The sequence below is a fragment of the Narcine bancroftii genome, chromosome 8 (assembly GCF_036971445.1).
Source record: "Narcine bancroftii isolate sNarBan1 chromosome 8, sNarBan1.hap1, whole genome shotgun sequence".
NCBI lineage: Eukaryota > Metazoa > Chordata > Chondrichthyes > Torpediniformes > Narcinidae > Narcine > Narcine bancroftii.
In genome coordinates this window covers 152,250,967-152,256,966 of record NC_091476.1, presented here as the reverse complement: position 1 = coordinate 152,256,966, position 6,000 = coordinate 152,250,967, and the positions used below count along the sequence as shown (strand labels likewise).

The window sequence follows — 6,000 nt, the reverse complement described above, 5'->3', positions numbered from 1 at the left end:
ACCAAAACGTCGGTAATATATCTTTACCTCCCATGGACATGGTGAGAGCAGCTGAGTTCCTCCAGCATTTACAGTGTGTTTTTACATATAAAATTGTGCCTTGAGAGTAGGTGTGCCTTCTTTTGGACAGGTGTTCATGGATTATATGCAAAGAAACACAAGGAAGCTCTTGATGCTGATGTTTGTCCCTGAGGAATATGGAATGAGGGCAGAACTGGATTTAGTTCCGAAGCCGACAATGGTTGAATTGACTCACTTCCTGAGCTCAAACTGGAGGATGCCTCCAGGAAACAGCATGGGGGGGGTTACGGGATATAAATAGGTTTGAAAAGAGAGTTACCGGAACCCTGGGTTTATAATTTATAATTGGAGATGATTTAAAATGGCAAAACATGATATTGATTGACCTCGCAAGCATCTTGTCCTAATTTTTCATTTCATAAGCTCTCAGTTCCGAGCTCTTGCAAGACTCATTTGTTAACTGCACAGCCATTGGCATGCCTCAGCAGCATTCAAGGAATGAATAGGTGGCAGCTCAGGATACAACACATAACCTGACCAGAGCTGAGGCCTATGATCTACAATGTTTTGAGACCTAACTTGATTTGACCCAACCCTCACCTCTCAATCACAGCACAGTCTGCCTGGCCCGGTTTTGAAGTCTTCCCCCCTCAGCCCCTGTGTTCGTGTGTTCAACTTTTAAAAGTTCATCTCCAATCCAGGCACATTTATTTATGAAGAGGGAGTACCTGTCAGCCCAATCCAACCCAAGCCTAAAACCCTACATTTTTTCCCCCAGATCTTACCCAACTGGACTAAACTGAGTTGGGCCCTGTAGGCTTGGATCAGACAGCCAAACCCTTCGCACTATGCTCTAGAGTTCCCTCCTTAAGCCTACTCATTTTTAAGATTTAAATTTAGACATACAGCAAGGTAAAAGGCCCTTTTGGCCCACAACCCCATGCTGCCCAAATACCCCAATTAACCTACAACCCCCAACGTTTTTAAGGGTGGGAGGAAAATGAAACCCTCGCAGACACCAGGAAAACGTACAAACTCGTTACAGTGCTGGATTCAAACCCCAGCCGCTGGCGCTGCAACAGTTTGCATAACTGCTATGCTAACTGTATTACCTTCTTACCTCTTTGTCACCTTTGATGGTGTTTCCATGGGTGGCTCATTTAACACTTCTGTGAAGCACCTTGGGATGCCTTGACTCCACTTCTGACATTGTAGCAATGAAGGTTGTTGGCAATGGCTGGTTACCACATGGAGGTGATTTGAAATAGACCCAACCAAGACCAATTTCTGACCGTCTGAGAAACCTTGGCTAAAAACCAACCATTCGCCATTCGTTACTGCCTTTATTATACCACGGACCATGAGTCGTGAAATCAGACCTGGTGAATAACAGAGTTAGTCTCAAAGGGTTAAATGAGGGATTCCCAGGGAGCCAGCAGACGGTTTAACGTGAAATCAACTGCGCTGAAATGTGAGTTTGATCCTCCAGTGACGAACGAACAACAATTTTCAGGCCTATTAAGCATGTAATGTGGAACAGATGTGAAAGTATTTGAAAGTTATAGAAAGTAAGAGAGAGAGAGAGTGAGAGGGAGTCAGGGTGGGTCTGGAGAAAAAGCAGAGAAGTACATGTGAACACAGAGATAAATTCAGACAGGAATGCAGGAGAAGCAGTTTCTTCTCAATGGTGCATTTACCATGTTACAATTGCTATTCAGCAGTTATCTGCACACTTCATAATGTTAAGCTCATTCTATTTGTCATATCCTTCAGCAATTTGTTGAAACTTTGACTCGTGAAGGTTGTGTATCTAATATCTAGCTATTATTCTCCAAAAGGCACATTGTAAAGTGATAACAGAGATATTTAGATGATGCATAAAAATAGGCATTCTTGATCATTGTAAATCACCTACAAGGACAGATGAAGGATGTTTTCAAGACTCTCCCTTGTCCATCGCAATGCCCATTGCAAATAAATACAGAAATACTCAGCAGCACCTGTGGAACAATTTAACATTCCGGGTCAAAGACATTTATCAAAACTTAAAAAAAGGGAGAAAACAAGTCTTAAGTTTCAAAATGATTTCGGAAGAGTAGTTAAATCAAAGTGAATATTTCTGATAGAGAACATTTCTGGAAAGACCACATGAAAACTGAATGCAGGTCTGGGGTGAACGAAAAGCTCAGTAGCACATCAGGCTATGTTAGTGGAGAGAGAGAGGGAGAGAAAAACTGAGTTAATATTTCTGTTGGCTAACCGACATCAGTCATGGCAAATGACTTAAAATTGTTGAATTGAATTTTGAATCTGGAAGGTGGCACCCCGATTTGAGGAGGGTTTTCCACGTTTCCACATCACCTGGTAAAGTAAAATAATAACTCATGTTGTTTGATAAAAGTGTTATCAGACAAAATTTGACATCAAGCCACATAAGAAGATATCAAGATAAAATGGTAGCTTTTGAATAATATCTTAAAAAATGAGAGAGAAAGCTAAAACAGAGAGCGAGACGGTGGAAATTCCTCGACTAACAACCAAAGCAACATAAGGAATGGTCAGCAATGGCGGAGAGAATGAAACTATGGGTGAACAAGAGGCTGGAGGAATGGAGGAACACAAAACTTTATGTTTGGAGCTTCAACCTAGATTCAACATAACCAACATGTAGGTTCTAATTTCATTGGGTTTGGCATTGGTGTGGGCATGCTCAACATCAGCCTTTTGAACGCGACACGGGTTAACCTGTCAGTTAGCGCAACACTATCACTGTGCAAGTGACCCGGGTTCGAATCCAATGCTGTCTGTGAGGAGTTTGTACGTTCTCCCTGTGTCCTGTGAAGGTTTTCCCTGGGTGCTCCCCCCTCTAAATATAGACGAAGTTGGTAGGTTAATGGGGTGTAAATAGGAGGCAGGGGTTTCAGTGTTGTACCATGTTGTAAATACATTTAAAATGTAAATTTAAATCCACATATATTCCAACCTGAAAATGTTCTCAAAGCATTATTCAAAATTCCCTCCGATGAGGGAACTCTTGGCCTAGAGAAAATGGGATGACTGAGAAAAGGAGAACACCAGCTCCCTTACCACCCACCCATTAAACACTGTCAGTCCTGCATCCACGGAGCAGTACTGCAAGTATGTTATCCTTGATACTGAGGAACAGTCTGAGGAAGAGGAACACCCAACATCAAGTCAAATCAAGCTAAATTTATTGTCATCTGATTGTACAAATACAAAGCAATTAAACATTTGCTGGTACTTGGTGCGAAACATGCACACAAGATATAACACACGTACTGACAAACAATACATATGCAGGACAAGAATTTCATCCATAGAAATAAATAAATAAATACATTCGATAAACCCTACCCTAAATCTATTGCCACTAAGGACGTCTCATCTCCGGTCTCAGAAAATCCCCCCTTTATGCTGAAAAGGAAACAATCTTTTACCTGGTGGATGATTTTATTTAATGCTTTCTTGTATTAGCAAATATTTTATAACTGATGAATAGAAGGTCATTTTAAATAACCATTTAATATTCTCCTAGATTTTGCTTGCAGCTGTGTGCTGAAATTCATTTGTAATTCATGACTTGTTAAAGATTGCCTTGTTGGGTTACAGCCCTCATACAGCAGGGATGGCCACAGTGATACAGCTGAGGGTGATGGAAGCCACTCTTTCTCTGTGGTGTCTTATTCCCAGCCACCCCTCTGGAGAAGTTGTGAATGGAGCATTCCAGCAGAAGTGGGTGGGGTTGGAGAAAGAAAAGTGGAAGCTAGTAGTTCACTCTAGTTCTGCAATGATACAGCCAGCAGTTAGTTCCTAGTCTCTGGAGTGGGTTCTGCCTTTAACACCATGGTGGCTGGAGTGGGTGTATGGAGAAGGGGATCTTGTCAAAAAGATCCAGTGATGGTCACCGTCACAACCTGCCATGTGGGGGTCAGTGCTTCTTTTTTGTTCTAAATTGCCAATAGCTTGACCTTAATATAAGTCTGGAGCAGATTGACAGTAGCTAATTAAAAGTATTGACTTAACCAGCTAATACTATGCAAGCCTCTCTTTTTAGATGTTTTTTTTTAATGATAACTTACTTGCTGAATGCCTACTGTGTAAAATGTACTGAAACTGTGATTAGAAGTCTGGCTGTGCAACACAGTAAGTGGTTAGATTTCTGTGGCCATTGACTGTTCAGATTTATCCTATAGGTCCATAGGTTTCTCAGACAAAGCCACAGGCACTTAATAAATATTTAATAACCCATTACAATAGCCTTGTTTAATGAGGAAATTTACTTCCTTCAGACCTTGTTGGTTCCTGATTATTCCCACTGGATATAAAAAGGAAACTTTACATTTTCAAAGTGAGGAGTCCCAAAGTACTTTTTCTTATTATTGTTGTGGTTTAAATTGAAGGAATTTCTGGAAAGGCAACAGTCAATTTGTGCACAGTAAGCTCCCCCTATCAACTGATTGACATGATTTTTCTAATGTTGGTTGTGGGGTAAATGTTAGCCTCGGGATGTGACTACCAGGTTAGAAGAAGGTGATTCAAGGTGGACATCTAACTGTATTCATTCAGGGGCTTCCTAATCAGAGGTGTTCGGTGTTCTGGGCTACAGGCTGTAGATAAATGAAGATTTTTTTTATCATGAAGATCCAATCTGTCAGAGCATAATCTGTGAAAAGAAGTTTAGTACTTACTTTTTTTTAAATCACAACCGTTTCCACACCAAGTAGTTCTTTGGATGATAAACTTGCCACTTCCAATTCTGGTCTCTTGGGCAATCTCAATTTTTATTTCCAGCCCTGGGGCTTTGCTCTCAGCTGTGAAGACCTGTTGCTCTTGAATTCTCTCTTTAAATCTCTGTCAAGATCTCTTCCTTTGGGAACTGCGTTAATATCCTTGACTTATATTTTTGACCACCTGCCCTATTACCTCCTTATCTGGCCTGGTTTCACATTTTGGCTGACGACGCATTTGTAAAGTTTCCACAGAGACTTTACAGGATGAAAGATGTAAGTCAGTACAAGATGATGTTGGGTGTGTAGGAAGGGGAGGAATAGTGTTTTGACATTGCATCTGTCTGCAGTGCACTAAAGACCGGCCTGCTGTTTATTTTTACTGGGTTACCTTCACAGTCGTCAGGGGTGCTATGGAAACAGGAGAACATTTAGCCCCTTCTCCCATTGAATTCAACTTTGTTTTAATTGTGTCATACTTTTGTTTTTTTAATTTCTATGCCCTCTCATTTTTTCCCCCCCTATTCCTATTGCTACCATTCATGATTTTATAAACCTCGACAAGTTCTCTCCTTGGCCTGCTGCACTCCAGGGAGAAAAGACTGGTAGGCTTGAATAATAATGAGAAGGAGAATAGTCTGGGACTTTTTTCCCTGGAGTGGGGACAGTGTGATCTTCAAATGCCATTAAGACCGGTGCATGGAGAGGAAAGGTTTAGAGGACATTGGCTGTGCACAAGCAAATGGAACTATTTTGGTTAGCATGGGCAAAGCCTGCTTTTGTGCCGCAAACTCTATGACTCCATTTAACCCCTGGAGTGAAGTGTGATAATGACTCCGAATTGTTTTGCATATCTCCAGAATTTGATTGGGGCCCTTCCAGGGATGAGATACCCTTCTGCGTTTGATGTAACTCCCCCCCAGGGGGAAAACTGGGCAACATCCCATCAGAGGAACTTGTACTCTCAGGAGTGTTGAACATTAGACTCTCCCAGGATGATGTGCCATTTGCCCTTAATTGTTTTGCCACCTCTCAACACAGCATTAAATGTTTTCCTTTCAGCTTTTATGGGATGGCATGGTTCGAGTAGCAGTTAGCGCAATGCTGTTGCAACACCAGCAATCAGGTGTCGGGTTCAAATCCCGTGCTGTTTGTAAGGAGTTTCTACGTTCTCCCTGTTTGCATTGGTGTTCAAAAAGAACCGGGGGGTCGTAGGTCAATTGGGAATCAC

The 6,000-nt window shown here is 41.6% G+C and overlaps 1 protein-coding gene across 1 annotated transcript in view; it reads left to right on the top strand.

Moving 5' to 3' along the window:
• Positions 1-3,840: 3,840 nt before the first annotated feature.
• fam110d (family with sequence similarity 110 member D) overlaps positions 3,841-6,000 on the top strand; it is a 45,439-nt gene continuing 43,279 nt past the window's right edge. The window contains exon 1 of the mRNA XM_069896126.1: positions 3,841-3,969. The gene's annotated coding sequence lies outside the window, so the exon portion shown is untranslated. The remainder of the gene's footprint in view (positions 3,970-6,000) is intronic.